General features: G+C 43.0%; 7 non-coding genes across 7 annotated transcripts; all 7 read right to left on the bottom strand.

Annotated features, from left to right (window-relative positions):
• Window positions 1-1987: 1987 nt before the first annotated feature.
• LOC148336452 (5S ribosomal RNA) lies at window positions 1988-2106 on the bottom strand. The gene has a single exon (XR_015843437.1). It is a non-coding gene; the product is annotated as a 5S ribosomal RNA (ribosomal RNA).
• Window positions 2107-3115: 1009 nt separating this feature from the next.
• Window positions 3116-3234, bottom strand: LOC148336451 (5S ribosomal RNA). Its single transcript, XR_015843861.1, has one exon. It is a non-coding gene; the product is annotated as a 5S ribosomal RNA (ribosomal RNA).
• A 1009-nt stretch (window positions 3235-4243) lies between these two features.
• Window positions 4244-4362, bottom strand: LOC148336450 (5S ribosomal RNA). The gene has a single exon (XR_015843860.1). It is a non-coding gene; the product is annotated as a 5S ribosomal RNA (ribosomal RNA).
• A 9768-nt stretch (window positions 4363-14130) lies between these two features.
• Window positions 14131-14249, bottom strand: LOC148336449 (5S ribosomal RNA). Its single transcript, XR_015843458.1, has one exon. It is a non-coding gene; the product is annotated as a 5S ribosomal RNA (ribosomal RNA).
• A 1007-nt stretch (window positions 14250-15256) lies between these two features.
• LOC148336448 (5S ribosomal RNA) lies at window positions 15257-15375 on the bottom strand. Its single transcript, XR_015843859.1, has one exon. It is a non-coding gene; the product is annotated as a 5S ribosomal RNA (ribosomal RNA).
• Window positions 15376-16384: 1009 nt separating this feature from the next.
• Window positions 16385-16503, bottom strand: LOC148336447 (5S ribosomal RNA). The gene has a single exon (XR_015843858.1). It is a non-coding gene; the product is annotated as a 5S ribosomal RNA (ribosomal RNA).
• Window positions 16504-17512: 1009 nt separating this feature from the next.
• On the bottom strand, window positions 17513-17631 carry LOC148336446 (5S ribosomal RNA). The gene has a single exon (XR_015843857.1). It is a non-coding gene; the product is annotated as a 5S ribosomal RNA (ribosomal RNA).
• Window positions 17632-18176: the final 545 nt, after the last annotated feature.

Below are 18176 nucleotides of genomic sequence, written 5' to 3'. Positions count from 1 at the left end.
AAACTTTTGTTCAATTTAATATATAAACGTTTCACTAGGTAAGTACATGTTCCTGTTATATTACCTTTAAACATTAAACGTTTCATACTTTGATTATTCAGAGTGAAATTGAGGCTTCTGCTATATTACCCTTAAGGCACTAGATGGCAATATTGAGCTATGTTTTCAAACACCTTGAGAAGTAATGTCGTGAGCTACTCACTATCGTTTCAAACACCTTATGTTCGTAATCAGAACAAGTAAACATGACTCGGCAGATTTTACAAAAAGGTAAGAAGGAGGAGGGTGGTCGCCCGGATGCCCACGGCTGCCCATCGATCGACAGGATGTCGCCACTCACTATCTTTTGAAACACCTTGAGGCTGCTGCAGGCTTGGAGGGTGTCTATGCAAGACGCGGCGTCTTGCCCGGACAAACCCCCAAGCCTGCACAATACCATGTTTAAACTTATGTCGCTGGGAATATGTCCAGACATGTTTGCAAAAAGGGCAAATATCAACCGAATAAACATATTATTCAAAGGTAATAACAACGCCTGCTCTTCTCAACTCGTATTATTTCACTCGTTTAATTTAATTTTATACATCTACATTATTTAATTAGATATAGCTCATTTCATTGGATGCTTTATATACTTCAGATATTTAAATATGGATGACCTATATCCACCGAATAAACATCTTATTCAAAGGTAAAAACAACGCCTGCTCTTTTCAACTCATATTATTTCACTCGTTTAATTTAATTTTATTTATTTAAATAGAACATTGCATTGGATGCTTTATATACTTCAGATATTAAAATATGAATAACATAAGTACAGTTTGGGTTGGGGACGCACGCACGCAGGGAACACATTGTTTTTAACATAAGAAGCATACAGTTTGGGAGGGGGGCCAAGCCCCCCTCCCAATCACACACACAACGTCATCACAACGAGACAAAAAGCGTAATTCTGTAGGCGGGGCCCACTTCGACAAAAGCGTAATTCTGTAGGCGTGGTATTAAACCTTCAAGGGGCAGGGAATATGTAAATATTTTGAAATAGGTGGCTGGAGATTGGATAGTTTTAACACAGGGGCGGGGATAGCGGCCATTTTGGACAAAAGCGTAATTCTGTAGGCGGGGACAACGAGACAAAAGCGTAATTCTGTGGGCGGGGCTATGACGTCATCAAAATTTAAAAAAGCGTAATTCTATTATCTCTGGGCGACCTGTAAAAACGGGACCTTTTGATTGGCTGTGTTCTTACAGGTGACGTTTGCTACAGTCCTGCCGCGGACGACTCGCAAATGCGTGTGCTGATTTGCAAATGCGTGTCAGGAGACGTGTGTGGCTCCGTAGCTACACATTCGGACCACATGGGGGCACTAATATTATACCAGCCCCGTACCACCAATATATACACCAATAACTTGGGGGGGCGTTCACTGCTATCCACCCATGGTCATGTACCATTTATTTGACATTATTTAAATTAAATTGGAATAAATGGAAGAATAAAGTGGAACTAATAAAATAAGAACCAATGATATAACCAGTGAAGCTAAAAAAAATGAATGAAGCTTCTCCACACCTGCTAATTGCCACATTAACTATACTTCCCTTTATTGCATTCAGTAAACACCATTTTTTAAAATTGATTCATTAACTTTTTATTTAGTAAACACTCACTGCACCAACCCAACCGGACTGCATCGGGTCATATGTCTGCTACACCTGTAGACTCCGAGGGTACCCTTTTGGTCAATGTGTGGCTCCGGAGCCACAGTCAAGTCTCCAGACACGCATTTGCAAATTGCCACACGCATTTGCGAGTCGTCCACGGCGAGACTGTAGCAACACCCAAAGGCAGAGGACGCTGAATGTTGGCATTTTGTGCTCTCAGCCTGTCAGGCGAATATGTGGAAATTTATAAAAAAGCAGCTCGCATACTTGCTTACATTTGTCAAAGTTTTTTTTATTTATTTATTTTTTGCGGTGCAAAAGCTTACAGCACCTGGTATTCCCAGGCGGTCTCCCATCCAAGTACTAACCAGGCCCGACCCTGCTTAGCTTCCGAGATCGGACGAGATCGGGCGTTCTCAGGGTAGTATGGCCGTAAGTGAGAATTCCCTCCAAAATTTTGCATTTTATACATGTGGTCTTTATTGTGGCAAATACTTCAATCCAAACATACGTAACAAGAATCTGGAACTATAACCACAGTCACAAATGTGTCACAACAATCTACAATGCATGATTGAAGTCACAGATATATGACAAATATCAGCAAATGTGTACAATGATTTGTTGGCACATACACATGGTTAAATGCGGACAAAAATCCGTAGATGGGCGACCTGTAAAAACGGGACCTTTTGATTGGCTGTGTTCTTACAGGTGACGTTTGCTACAGTCCTGCCGCGGACGACTCGCAAATGCGTGTGCTGATTTGCAAATGCGTGTCAGGAGACGTGTGTGGCTCCGTAGCTACACATTCGGACCACATGGGGGCACTAATATTATACCAGCCCCGTACCACCAATATATACACCAATAACTTGGGGGGGCGTTCACTGCTATCCACCCATGGTCATGTACCATTTATTTGACATTATTTAAATTAAATTGGAATAAATGGAAGAATAAAGTGGAACTAATAAAATAAGAACCAATGATATAACCAGTGAAGCTAAAAAAAATGAATGAAGCTTCTCCACACCTGCTAATTGCCACATTAACTATACTTCCCTTTATTGCATTCAGTAAACACCATTTTTTAAAATTGATTCATTAACTTTTTATTTAGTAAACACTCACTGCACCAACCCAACCGGACTGCATCGGGTCATATGTCTGCTACACCTGTAGAATCCGAGGGTACCCTTTTGGTCAATGTGTGGCTCCGGAGCCACAGTCAAGTCTCCAGACACGCATTTGCAAATTGCCACACGCATTTGCGAGTCGTCCACGGCGAGACTGTAGCAACACCCAAAGGCAGAGGACGCTGAATGTTGGCATTTTGTGCTCTCAGCCTGTCAGGCGAATATGTGGAAATTTATAAAAAAGCAGCTCGCATACTTGCTTACATTTGTCAAAGTTTGTTTTATTTATTTATTTTTTGCGGTGCAAAAGCTTACAGCACCTGGTATTCCCAGGCGGTCTCCCATCCAAGTACTAACCAGGCCCGACCCTGCTTAGCTTCCGAGATCGGACGAGATCGGGCGTTCTCAGGGTAGTATGGCCGTAAGCGAGAATTCCTTCCAAAATTTTGCATTTTATACATGTGGTCTTTATTGTGGCAAATACTTCAATCCAAAAATACGTAACAAGAATCTGAAACTATAACCACAGTCACAAATGTGTCACAACAATCTACAATGCATGATTGAAGTCACAGATATATGACAAATATCAGCAAATGTGTACAATGATTTGTTGGCACATACACATGGTTAAATGCGGACAAAAATCCGTAGATGGGCGACCTGTAAAAACGGGACCTTTTGATTGGCTGTGTTCTTACAGGTGACGTTTGCTACAGTCCTGCCGCGGACGACTCGCAAATGCGTGTGCTGATTTGCAAATGCGTGTCAGGAGACGTGTGTGGCTCCGTAGCTACACATTCGGACCACATGGGGGCACTAATATTATACCAGCCCCGTACCACCAATATATACACCAATAACTTGGGGGGGCGTTCACTGCTATCCACCCATGGTCATGTACCATTTATTTGACATTATTTAAATTAAATTGGAATAAATGGAAGAATAAAGTGGAACTAATAAAATAAGAACCAATGATATAACCAGTGAAGCTAAAAAAAATGAATGAAGCTTCTCCACACCTGCTAATTGCCACATTAACTATACTTCCCTTTATTGCATTCAGTAAACACCATTTTTTAAAATTGATTCATTAACTTTTTATTTAGTAAACACTCACTGCACCAACCCAACCGGACTGCATCGGGTCATATGTCTGCTACACCTGTAGACTCCGAGGGTACCCTTTTGGTCAATGTGTGGCTCCGGAGCCACAGTCAAGTCTCCAGACACGCATTTGCAAATTGCCACACGCATTTGCGAGTCGTCCACGGCGAGACTGTAGCAACACCCAAAGGCAGAGGACGCTGAATGTTGGCATTTTGTGCTCTCAGCCTGTCAGGCGAATATGTGGAAATTTATAAAAAAGCAGCTCGCATACTTGCTTACATTTGTCAAAGTTTTTTTTATTTATTTATTTTTTGCGGTGCAAAAGCTTACAGCACCTGGTATTCCCAGGCGGTCTCCCATCCAAGTACTAACCAGGCCCGACCCTGCTTAGCTTCCGAGATCGGACGAGATCGGGCGTTCTCAGGGTAGTATGGCCGTAAGCGAGAATTCCTTCCAAAATTTTGCATTTTATACATGTGGTCTTTATTGTGGCAAATACTTCAATCCAAACATACGTAACAAGAATCTGGAACTATAACCACAGTCACAAATGTGTCACAACAATCTACAATGCATGATTGAAGTCACAGATATATGACAAATATCAGCAAATGTGTACAATGATTTGTTGGCACATACACATGGTTAAATGCGGACAAAAATCCGTAGATGGGCGACCTGTAAAAACGGGACCTTTTGATTGGCTGTGTTCTTACAGGTGACGTTTGCTACAGTCCTGCCGCGGACGACTCGCAAATGCGTGTGCTGATTTGCAAATGCGTGTCAGGAGACGTGTGTGGCTCCGTAGCTACACATTCGGACCACATGGGGGCACTAATATTATACCAGCCCCGTACCACCAATATATACACCAATAACTTGGGGGGGCGTTCACTGCTATCCACCCATGGTCATGTACCATTTATTTGACATTATTTAAATTAAATTGGAATAAATGGAAGAATAAAGTGGAACTAATAAAATAAGAACCAATGATATAACCAGTGAAGCTAAAAAAAATGAATGAAGCTTCTCCACACCTGCTAATTGCCACATTAACTATACTTCCCTTTATTGCATTCAGTAAACACCATTTTTTAAAATTGATTCATTAACTTTTTATTTAGTAAACACTCACTGCACCAACCCAACCGGACTGCATCGGGTCATATGTCTGCTACACCTGTAGACTCCGAGGGTACCCTTTTGGTCTTAATGTGTGGCTCCGGAGCCACAGTCAAGTCTCCAGATACGCATTTGCAAATTGTCACACGCATTTGCGAATCGTCCACGGTGTTGGAATTTATCTTTATATCAATGTTAGAATTTAACTTTAACCCAATGTAAACTCAAATAAGTAATCTGACTCCAATTTGCGACCTTACCCAACTCTCACACATCCAACAATATGCGCGCTCGTTCTGCAATAGAAAGGTATCAGGAAGCCGGCATTTTCACACACGAGTGGATTTATTCCTAACACACAAATCTACAACTTGAGTTTGGGTCCCTCTCAATACAGCTCTCTTTGTCTTCGCTGTTCAGCATTAATTTATAGACACAATATGCAAATGACACAGAGACAAAGGCATCCTGGCATGATTCTTTTGGCTATGTGTATGCTGCAGTTAACTTTAGCTTGCTTCTCTTGGTCTTTCTTCAAGTGGTGGCCCCTCCTGCTTGTGGCTGAAGGGTCCAGTTTCTTGTGCATCCCTTCCCCCTCGGGGTATCTGTCTGCGCCAGGCACCGACCTAAAACCACCCAAACCTCACATTCTTTCACTTTCTTTTTCCAACTTCACCAGCCACACACACAGCATTCCACAGAATAACAGTGACACAAGATGCAGGACATCGAATAAAACTAGCCAGGTTTAAACTCTTCCACTCCTTTATTCCCTCTCATGACCTCAGACAACTGAGGTCATCACTCGAACCCCTCATTTTATTGTTAAACACGAGCTAAAAATAAAACAACGAAAAATTAGTAACAACTATAAATCCATAGAAGGTGAGGTAAAGCTCAATAGAAAATTAGTAAAAAATTAAAAATCAATAGAAAATTATTAAAACTTAAAAATCAATAGAAAATGTCATTCTAGTAGAAAATCCGTAGAAAATTTCATTTCCTCCTCATGGCCTCAGGTCGCTGAGGCCATCTAAACATACTCACATCCCGGACTCCCGTAGGGCCACAGCTGTCCCCCCCCCCTCCTGGGGGTCCTACTAAGGGATCATCATGTACTGGCCAACAGGAGGGAGTGGCCCCAACGTGCGTTCAATTGTCTTAACAGTTAATGATCTGACACATGGAATACAACAACATCCACATAACACCATAATAGCGGCAAACACAGCGATAGAAATCAGTACTGATGCAATCAAGCTTTTATATTTGCCAAAGATGTTTAACCAGTCAGAGTACCAACTGGTGTCCACACCTGAGTGCTCCTTCATTTTGTCACTTAACGCGCGCAGACCCTCCAATGCCTTGGTAAGGCGACCGTCAGGAGATGTATTGTTGGGAATCAGAGTACAACACTGATCCCCAAAAATACTACACACTCCTCCTCTTTCGGCTAACACCATATCTAAGCTTATTCTGTTCTGGAATGCCATAAGAGACGTGGCAGCCAATTGCTCATGCACTGCCTGGAGTGCCGAGGTGGTGAAGTTCGCCAATCGTTGGACATTATAATCAACATAATTAATCCGGTCCACATTTTTGTTTACCGTAACAAACAGGAAAATACTCTCCCATCCTGCCGCAATTTGATCCACCAATTTATACTCGTCAGGGATCCCTCTTGGAACTCCAATTGCATCTATATACGTGGGATCTCCTGCATTCAACCATTCTTGCATGTCCCTTCTCTTCCTGTTAAGGAAGGGGACTCTTCCCCATTGTCCAACACCTTCCCACTCCATTTTGGCCAGATCTAAGGCTGTCACACTAACTGGCATGATCAGCGTTACCAGGGCGCACTTACCTGAGGCATTGGTGGGAAGCCTATCGTACAGCACTTTCTCTCCACACCACAGCCAAACATCATCACGAGCGAGAGGGATTCCTACTGGCAAAGACACATTTTCATTACACCATGACTCCTGGATATTTCCAATCCCAGGACCCGTCCCATTTAACTTTTAGGCAGGCGAACTTTTGTTTTGCAACTTGGGTGTCAAAAATAGGCTCTTTCTTTCTTATTCCCACATCATTCCATGGGTGTGTCCAATTAAAAATTGTCACCCAAGTGTTCACCTGTGTCGGTTGTTTACATTTCAGATTTAGCAGTAGTTGTTGTGTCTGTGTCAGCGTCTTACCATCATCTCGCTCTGCTCCATACCATACCATTCCATTACATGCTCCTTTCGCTCCATCACTTCTGTCATCCCGCATCCTATGTTCAAACGCCAACATCGTCCACACAAAGCACACGCCAGCAAGCAAAATAGTCAATAAGTTAAACATTTGCATCGTCATCGTCTTTGTTCAGACTCGAAAGTGTCTGACTTTGATCCAATTCATGCCATCTACACATTCCCTCTCTTGACCTGCCCGTCCGGGCGGTCAACCTCTAAGCTCAACCATGGCGGGCACAAATACTGGGGCCGGGCGCAACTGTGAGCTATGGTACCACTTTTGTCCTGTAGTTCCCAATTGGATGGCGTGTCAGGTTCTAGCCAGAACTCTAAACTGTCCTTATCAGCGAGATTGAGTCCACCTCCGGGAAAGCACCCGGAGGTTGATGTACGGAGCGATGTCCGACTCCAGTGATGCTGAGTTCACTGAGTTCAAATATCTAACTGTGTTCCGAGATTACAAATTAAGCCTCGAGCTAACGCTCCAATTTTGACTGTTAATTGACAAATTTTAAAGCAACACAAATGAAATAGTAACCATTTATGCTTAAAATAAAAAATCCCAAAACTATAATAACGCAGATACCGAATTAAACCTCTATTTTTTCTTTTTTTTTTTTTTTATGGGAAGAAAAGGTGCTCTACAAGACATAGACAGCTCCAAGACCGCTGCAGTCTTCACCTCCTATTGTCTCATGATTGGCTCAATCCACCTACAGGCTGTGCCCACACTGATTCTGTCAACTGGGGGAGGGGGCAGAGACAGTAAAAACAATCGCGGAGCTGTGGAGCCGAGCCCCAAATCAGTCGGGCCCTGGGTCCACAACACCTCTAGCAGAGACACACACAGAACTACCATTTCCGAGCGACCCTTCCCTGGAAATTTTGAAATTTAGTAATGTTCCCAAAACCAAAGAATTTGTAGTCGGTGCTGATATATGATCTCCCGATTGTGCAACAACTATGGGGTCTAGACCTCTAGTAAGATGACGCTCATCAATATTCAATGCGATTTGTGGCTCGGCGAAAGTAAACAATTCATACCATTTCCGCTGTCCAGGGACAAGGCACGCGTGCGAGGCAACGCAGGTAGACATAACAAATATATAATTCTAACGCAAGATGCACTCATGACTAAATTTGGATGAGTGCATTTTTGATAAACCAAATCATGTTTGTGATCACATGTACAATGTGATATGTCAATCGGTGAATTGAAAGGGTGGTGGTTGCTAAACCACTCAGACCAGAGCAAGAACAGGGCATACCCACCGCGGGAGGATGGGAACCAGGTTTCAGAGCTGCCCTCAAATGTTTCAGTTCAGTTTAGCCACTGGGAAGGAAGAGAGCACGACATATGCTCCCTCCGACGGATGTGCAGAGTCAAGTTCAGTCCCATCCGGGAATGCCACTCGAATTCCAGTGTTCGTTCAGTCAATGGCAGTGACTCAGGCAATCTTGAGAGTCCACATGGCTCAGTGGGGGTTGCGGAAGGAGCTCATAGCTCGCCCCAATATCTAGCACCATCGAAAACTTGTCCATCCACCGTCCCCGGAATGCTAGGACCTGCTAGTCCTCGAATGCTGAAGCTCCGCTGCCCCCTGTCATGGAATGGGGTACGAGCGGGTTTGTGTCAAGTGCGTTGGGAGTGGGTAACGGTGGCGCCCCCTGCGCTGGTGGAGCTCTTTGTGACAGATATGGCACCGGAGGATGGCACATTCCAGAAAGTGGCTCGGCATGGACAGCTCATCACCCAGTGACCCCACACCCCGCAGCAAGAGCACACCCCACTCACAACCCCCGTCTGTAATCACCCATACCTCTGTTACTGCAATCCCAACCTCGTTGACTGGCCTGCTATGGACAGCAGCCAGTCTTCTGTGGCGCTGCGTCACCCGAACCTTGCCCAGAAGCAGCAGAAGTGGAAGGAGCAGCTGCCTCCTTTTTTCTTATCTCTCTTGGCCTTCTAAACCTGCAAGTACAACAATTTTTAGTCACGCTCCCTAATCCAATCCCATATATTCCTTTTCTGATGTCGTGCAAAGTTAGGTACAAAATGTGTTCTACTAGGCCGATTAGCATTTTTTCATTCATGGACTATTTCGCCTGATGTCTGCCACTGGAAGGTGCACGCCCTTGTGGACGGCCAACTGGAACAGCTGTGTAGTAATGTCGACATTATTGGATGGGTCACTGCCGGAAGTCTCACTCCATTCACGTCTCGCCCTGGCCACATAGACCAGGCCTGTCTCCCCCTTCCACACCTGAAAGACACAGCAACATCGACCCCAACGGGCCAGAAATATCTGATGCACGGCACAGCCAATCTCACCTGAGGCGTCCCCACTTAGCTGGTGACCATCATGCTGGTCAGCAGGTCTGGCCTCGGCCTCAAGTGAGGACAGTTCCTCTTAAATAAATTTTGTCCCGCTTGTAACTCTGTATAAACCTCTTAGTCTGGTGTCTCCTTTGTAGGAGATTTCAACCAACGTGACCTCTTTACAACGTGTGACCTCTTTACAACGTGTCGAATAAACCAATGTTGACCTTTCTGCTATCTTTACAGCTGTGAGAGCTGTTACTAACCCCTCCTTCCCCCTTGGGTAATTACAAATGTCTTATCTTCAAACTTCTTACAAGCACCCAGTATCCTGGCTTTACTAGATTACTGCCCTGCTGGGAGACGGAAAGAGCTTTGTCACTCTAAATTTGCGCCTGTCTTTTGTTTTCCTAACATTTTTCACATATGGTCAACTAAAGTTGCTTCAACATCTATTTCCCATTTGTTCTTAAATTTGAGGTATTCTATAAGTTCTTCCAAACAGTGTTTTACAATGTCTTAGTCCTAAATACAATGAACTACGATACAATGGAAAATATCAGAATAACATTCATACATCCAACATGAGACACGTGCTTGAGACCACTTCAGGGTCATTTTTGTCTGAAATATCTCCTCTACAACAACTTACCCTTGCGTTAAGTGAGTAATTTTCCATAAAAACAGTGCCACTAATTCGACATTAACTTCAAGTATCACTGCTGTGGTGCTGTATTATATGGAAAAGTCTGAACAATCCAAGAAAATTTTGCCCTATCCTGGACTGGGTGTGTGTTATCTAGTCGCGCATCCAATGTGAATATATCTTATATCTCCCTCCTTGTTGAGGAGAACCTCTGGGATGGTAGTGGTGAGGCGCTATTTGAAGCATTCTCTGGCCTTCTGGTCACACTGGTCACATGTCACCTCAAACCTGTGGACAGAACTGGACGAGTGGCACTTGCCAGTGAGAATGAGAAGGGGTAAATTATCTTCCTTCCAAAACTTTCAGTTTTGCATAAATTTTGTGTAATAACGTCAATCAATCATTCACTTGATGCTTGAATTTAATTACTCCAATCTTTCTCCAAAAACAATTTCAAAATCAATACTCGGGAGTGCAATAGGGATTCAGGTTGATCAGGCCTGTCCACCCATCGCATCCTAAGTACTGTAAGGGCTTGCCGGTGACCTCAAACAATTTTCTGTCCTGAGGCCCGTCCCTACAACATTCACTCAAACCACATATGCATACAAACACTTTTCTTTCACACTGTCATTCACCAAACGATACTTTCCAATTCCACACAGAGACCCCTCCCTTGGCGCGTCCGCCTTGATTTCACTGAGATTTGTGCTGGCAGATCCATAATTTTGCCTTAATTTAGCCAGCGTATGCCAAAATTTACAACTGTGGGTCTCTGGATTTTCCCATTCACTCCCCGTGAAGTTGTTTCTCCTCTCCTGGACGCAGCTGACGAAACTGCACCTGTGACATCAAACAGCTCATAGATGTGAATGTTAGCAGTCTGGTATTTATGGAATGATGTCATATCCTCTAAAATTGTCATGTCAGCGTTCGCGTCGTACAGTCAAAAAAAAACATCTGTCTTCCACCTTTGTCACATTTAATACACATCAGTTAATAAATCATCAACAAAACTATTTAGTCCAACTTTATATTTGGTAAACCAATCTCCAATGGCTAGATATTCCCCTTTCCAAAGATTTTCTTTCAACATGTTCATAGAATACTTCACTTAAAACTTATCCCAAAACCATAATCCCTTTGCTTAAAAATTTAAATTTTAATAAGATTGTCGCCGCCCTGCTGTTCCTCAGGCATCCCCTGCATGTTTCAGTATTTAACTTGTGTTCTAATTCCCTGCTAATTTGTATTTATTGTTAGGTTGAATACATATATTTTATCCCGTACCTTACTACACTAGCACTGTAAAAAAAATTGCTCCACACCTCAATGAGAGGCAGATGCCTGAAGATTAGATCAACGTCTGCAACATCGAGGGGGGGTGCTGAGACACACCTCTGAAACAAAAGGACTGTGACCTTCTTTCGAGAGCACCAAAAGGCATATCTTCCTTTTCAATCAGTTAACGACTGCCATTGATGCCTGTTTTTCCTCTTGTGTCTGAAATGTTTACATGTTCCTGCTGGTGCTTCCCCCCCCCGGGGCCAGCACGGGCGTCTCCACACTCCCCTGCTGTTCTCCGCGCACCCTCTCTCTCATTATTCACAGCCTGTTCGATCAATTGTATGGTCGCTGGTGTCATCTGTGAATCGTTTTATCTTTTGCATCTCAAACCATTCTGCCCCCCCCCCCCCCATTAATGGCGCCGTCGGATCGGGCGGCGGCTCAAACACATACTGTTGCGAGTCTGGCAACTGTGGATAAATGCCTCTCAGACATTCCGTCTTTTCTTCCACTTTTTCAATCACTTCATCCTCTTTCTCTGACTTCCTCCCCCTACTTGGGAACGAGCATCTAACTTCAAAGGGCTGTTAACTCTTTGTTAGAGCACACTCATGATTTTACGATTACACCTCTACCCATTGCCTTCTGTAAAATCTTTCTCACTCTTATTTTTTCCTTTAATTTTCCAAATTCACTGTAGCCTTACCAAAGCCACTCAAACAATCAAGGTATCAAATCACAAACTACAAAGTCAGGAACCACCTATGCTCTTGCAAAGTTTTCTCATGCTCTCAAAAGCTTCATTCAATTATGATTTCATAACACCAATCTTTTTTTCTTTGTGTCATTTCCATCTGTGCACTTCATTCCAGTTACTAATTACAGTTACCTTAATAGAAGGACCATCAACTAAAGTATGAAACATAAAATATTTATTTCTTCAATTCCTCCTTACAGCAGACCCTAATTCTTATCCTTTTCATTTGTTCAAGTCACACCTTCTTCAATACTGCCTGTTTAATCATCCTCCTTTCAATGGAACATTAATTGTTCCTTTCTCTTTTCTTATTGAACTTCCAATCTCTACACTGACACAATTTCTTCTCTTTTCTCTAGCTTTCTTTCTTTCTCTTTTCTTATTTCATCCCTACTTCATGTTTTTCTTCTCTTTTTTATGTTTCATTTTTATGAATTTATCCTTAATCTCCGTGCCACACCCGAGACCACTATCACACTTACTCTCCTTCGCCATCTTGAAATCCACTCGTGTGTGTCCCAACCACTTCTTACGCAGAACAATTTTAGCCTTCACATTCACACAGCTTCCACACAGACACGTAAATCCCAGATTTTAAACCGTGTCCCGATACGTAAATCCCAGATTTTATACCGTATCTTAACCACGAATAGTTCCAAACTATTCTAGTAGGTAAATCCCAGATTTCAGACCCTACTAACGTCCACACTGTTACACCTTTTATTATTATTTTTTTTTTAACTATACTACTTTACTTTTGCGCCATTAATTATGCTAGAAGGTAAATCCCAGATTTTACACCCTAATAGCGTCCAACACTTTTACGCTTACTACGTTCCGCTCCTCCTTCCTCTTATAATTTAGCGTTGCCAATGTGCAGAATTTGAAAGGGTTCTGCTTACCTTGTTTCACTGTGGGCCCAAGAGGAAAGATGGTCGGATGTGTGGCTCTTTTATACTTTATCCTTTCTCAGGTCGTCACCTGGTGTGGACGTGCGAGACCCAGTCTCATGTGGTTTTTCTCGAAGTTCCAAACTTCTTTTACCTCTCATGCATCGCGTCGGCGTCACCATAATTGTTGGAATTTATCTTTATATCAATGTTAGAATTTAACTTTAACCCAATGTAAACTCAAATAAGTAATCTGACTCCAATTTGCGACCTTACCCAACTCTCACACATCCAACAATATGCGCGCTCGTTCTGCAATAGAAAGGTATCAGGAAGCCGGCATTTTCACACACGAGTGGATTTATTCCTAACACACAAATCTACAACTTGAGTTTGGGTCCCTCTCAATACAGCTCTCTTTGTCTTCGCTGTTCAGCATTAATTTATAGACACAATATGCAAATGACACAGAGACAAAGGCATCCTGGCATGATTCTATTGGCTATGTGTATGCTGCAGTTAACTTTAGCTTGCTTCTCTTGGTCTTTCTTCAAGTGGTGGCCCCTCCTGCTTGTGGCTGAAGGGTCCAGTTTCTTGTGCATCCCTTCCCCCTCGGGGTATCTGTCTGCGCCAGGCACCGACCTAAAACCACCCAAACCTCACATTCTTTCACTTTCTTTTTCCAAATTCACCAGCCACACACACAGCATTCCACAGAATAACAGTGACACAAGATGCAGGACATCGAATAAAACTAGCCAGGTTTAAACTCTTCCACTCCTTTAACGGCGAGACTGTAGCAACACCCAAAGGCAGAGGACGCTGAATGTTGGCATTTTGTGCTCTCAGCCTGTCAGGCGAATATGTGGAAATTTATAAAAAAGCAGCTCGCATACTTGCTTACATTTGTCAAAGTTTTTTTTATTTATTTATTTTTTGCGGTGCAAAAGCTTACAGCACCTGGTATTTCCAGGCGGTCTCCCATCCAAGTACTAACCAGGCCCGACCCTGCTTAGCTTCCGAGATCGGACGAGATCGGGCGTTCTCAGGGTAGTATGGCCGTAAGCGAGAATTCCTTCCAAAATTTTGCATTTTATACATGTGGTCTTTATTGTGGCAAATACTTCAATCCAAACATACGTAACAAGAATCTGGAACTATAACCACAGTCACAAATGTGTCACAACAATCTACAATGCATGATTGAAGTCACAGATATATGACAAATATCAGCAAATGTGTACAATGATTTGTTGGCACATACACATGGTTAAATGCGGACAAAAATCCGTAGATGGGCGACCTGTAAAAACGGGACCTTTTGATTGGCTGTGTTCTTACAGGTGACGTTTGCTACAGTCCTGCCGCGGACGACTCGCAAATGCGTGTGCTGATTTGCAAATGCGTGTCAGGAGACGTGTGTGGCTCCGTAGCTACACATTCGGACCACATGGGGGCACTAATATTATACCAGCCCCGTACCACCAATATATACACCAATAACTTGGGGGGGCTCACTGCTATCCACCCATGGTCATGTACCATTTATTTGACATTATTTAAATTAAATTGGAATAAATGGAAGAATAAAGTGGAACTAATAAAATAAGAACCAATGATATAACCAGTGAAGCTAAAAAAAATGAATGAAGCTTCTCCACACCTGCTAATTGCGACATTAACTATACTTCCCTTTATTGCATTCAGTAAACACCATTTTTTAAAATTGATTCATTAACTTTTTATTTAGTAAACACTCACTGCACCAACCCAACCGGACTGCATCGGGTCATATGTCTGCTACACCTGTAGACTCCGAGGGTACCCTTTTGGTCAATGTGTGGCTCCGGAGCCACAGTCAAGTCTCCAGACACGCATTTGCAAATTGCCACACGCATTTGCGAGTCGTCCACGGCGAGACTGTAGCAACACCCAAAGGCAGAGGACGCTGAATGTTGGCATTTTGTGCTCTCAGCCTGTCAGGCGAATATGTGGAAATTTATAAAAAAGCAGCTCGCATACTTGCTTACATTTGTCAAAGTTATTTTTATTTATTTATTTTTTGCGGTGCAAAAGCTTACAGCACCTGGTATTCCCAGGCGGTCTCCCATCCAAGTACTAACCAGGCCCGACCCTGCTTAGCTTCCGAGATCGGACGAGATCGGGCGTTCTCAGGGTAGTATGGCCGTAAGCGAGAATTCCCTCCAAAATTTTGCATTTTATACATGTGGTCTTTATTGTGGCAAATACTTCAATCCAAAAATACGTAACTAGAATCTGAAACTATAACCACAGTCACAAATGTGTCACAACAATCTACAATGCATGATTGAAGTCACAGATATATGACAAATATCAGCAAATGTGTACAATGATTTGTTGGCACATACACATGGTTAAATGCGGACAAAAATCCGTAGATGGGCGACCTGTAAAAACGGGACCTTTTGATTGGCTGTGTTCTTACAGGTGACGTTTGCTACAGTCCTGCCGCGGACGACTCGCAAATGCGTGTGCTGATTTGCAAATGCGTGTCAGGAGACGTGTGTGGCTCCGTAGCTACACATTCGGACCACATGGGGGCACTAATATTATACCAGCCCCGTACCACCAATATATACACCAATAACTTGGGGGGGCGTTCACTGCTATCCACCCATGGTCATGTACCATTTATTTGACATTATTTAAATTAAATTGGAATAAATGGAAGAATAAAGTGGAACTAATAAAATAAGAACCAATGATATAACCAGTGAAGCTAAAAAAAATGAATGAAGCTTCTCCACACCTGCTAATTGCGACATTAACTATACTTCCCTTTATTGCATTCAGTAAACACCATTTTTTAAAATTGATTCATTAACTTTTTATTTAGTAAACACTCACTGCACCAACCCAACCGGACTGCATCGGGTCATATGTCTGCTACACCTGTAGACTCCGAGGGTACCCTTTTGGTCAATGTGTGGCTCCGGAGCCACAGTCAAGTCTCCAGACACGCATTTGCAAATTGCCACACGCATTTGCGAGTCGTCCACGGCGAGACTGTAGCAACACCCAAAGGCAGAGGACGCTGAATGTTGGCATTTTGTGCTCTCAGCCTGTCAGGCGAATATGTGGAAATTTATAAAAAAGCAGCTCGCATACTTGCTTACATTTGTCAAAGTTATTTTTATTTATTTATTTTTTGCGGTGCAAAAGCTTACAGCACCTGGTATTCCCAGGCGGTCTCCCATCCAAGTACTAACCAGGCCCGACCCTGCTTAGCTTCCGAGATCGGACGAGATCGGGCGTTCTCAGGGTAGTATGGCCGTAAGCGAGAATTCCCTCCAAAATTTTGCATTTTATACATGTGGTCTTTATTGTGGCAAATACTTCAATCCAAAAATACGTAACTAGAATCTGAAACTATAACCACAGTCACAAATGTGTCACAACAATCTACAATGCATGATTGAAGTCACAGATATATGACAAATATCAGCAAATGTGTACAATGATTTGTTGGCACATACACATGGTTAAATGCGGACAAAAATCCGTAGATGGGCGACCTGTAAAAACGGGACCTTTTGATTGGCTGTGTTCTTACAGGTGACGTTTGCTACAGTCCTGCCGCGGACGACTCGCAAATGCGTGTGCTGATTTGCAAATGCGTGTCAGGAGACGTGTGTGGCTCCGTAGCTACACATTCGGACCACATGGGGGCACTAATATTATACCAGCCCCGTACCACCAATATATACACCAATAACTTGGGGGGGCGTTCACTGCTATCCACCCATGGTCATGTACCATTTATTTGACATTATTTAAATTAAATTGGAATAAATGGAAGAATAAAGTGGAACTAATAAAATAAGAACCAATGATATAACCAGTGAAGCTAAAAAAAATGAATGAAGCTTCTCCACACCTGCTAATTGCGACATTAACTATACTTCCCTTTATTGCATTCAGTAAACACCATTTTTTAAAATTGATTCATTAACTTTTTATTTAGTAAACACTCACTGCACCAACCCAACCGGACTGCATCGGGTCATATGTCTGCTACACCTGTAGACTCCGAGGGTACCCTTTTGGTCAATGTGTGGCTCCGGAGCCACAGTCAAGTCTCCAGACACGCATTTGCAAATTGCCACACGCATTTGCGAGTCGTCCACGGCGAGACTGTAGCAACACCCAAAGGCAGAGGACGCTGAATGTTGGCATTTTGTGCTCTCAGCCTGTCAGGCGAATATGTGGAAATTTATAAAAAAGCAGCTCGCATACTTGCTTACATTTGTCAAAGTTATTTTTATTTATTTATTTTTTGCGGTGCAAAAGCTTACAGCACCTGGTATTCCCAGGCGGTCTCCCATCCAAGTACTAACCAGGCCCGACCCTGCTTAGCTTCCGAGATCGGACGAGATCGGGCGTTCTCAGGGTAGTATGGCCGTAAGCGAGAATTCGCTCCAAAATTTTGCATTTTATACATGTGGTCTTTATTGTGGCAAATACTTCAATCCAAAAATACGTAACTAGAATCTGAAACTATAACCACAGTCACAAATGTGTCACAACAATCTACAATGCATGATTGAAGTCACAGATATATGACAAATATCAGCAAATGTGTACAATGATTTGTTGGCACATACACATGGTTAAATGCGGACAAAAATCCGTAGATGGGCGACCTGTAAAAACGGGACCTTTTGATTGGCTGTGTTCTTACAGGTGACGTTTGCTACAGTCCTGCCGCGGACGACTCGCAAATGCGTGTGCTGATTTGCAAATGCGTGTCAGGAGACGTGTGTGGCTCCGTAGCTACACATTCGGACCACATGGGGGCACTAATATTATACCAGCCCCGTACCACCAATATATACACCAATAACTTGGGGGGGCGTTCACTGCTATCCACCCATGGTCATGTACCATTTATTTGACATTATTTAAATTAAATTGGAATAAATGGAAGAATAAAGTGGAACTAATAAAATAAG

Source organism: Idiotropiscis lumnitzeri, chromosome 5 (genome assembly GCF_059441095.1).
Source record: "Idiotropiscis lumnitzeri isolate Australia: NSW breed Sydney's pygmy pipehorse chromosome 5, RoL_Ilum_1.0, whole genome shotgun sequence".
NCBI classification, from domain to species: domain Eukaryota; kingdom Metazoa; phylum Chordata; class Actinopteri; order Syngnathiformes; family Syngnathidae; genus Idiotropiscis; species Idiotropiscis lumnitzeri.
Note: the sequence above shows the minus strand (reverse complement) of the source record. Positions and strands in the feature narration are given on the sequence as shown.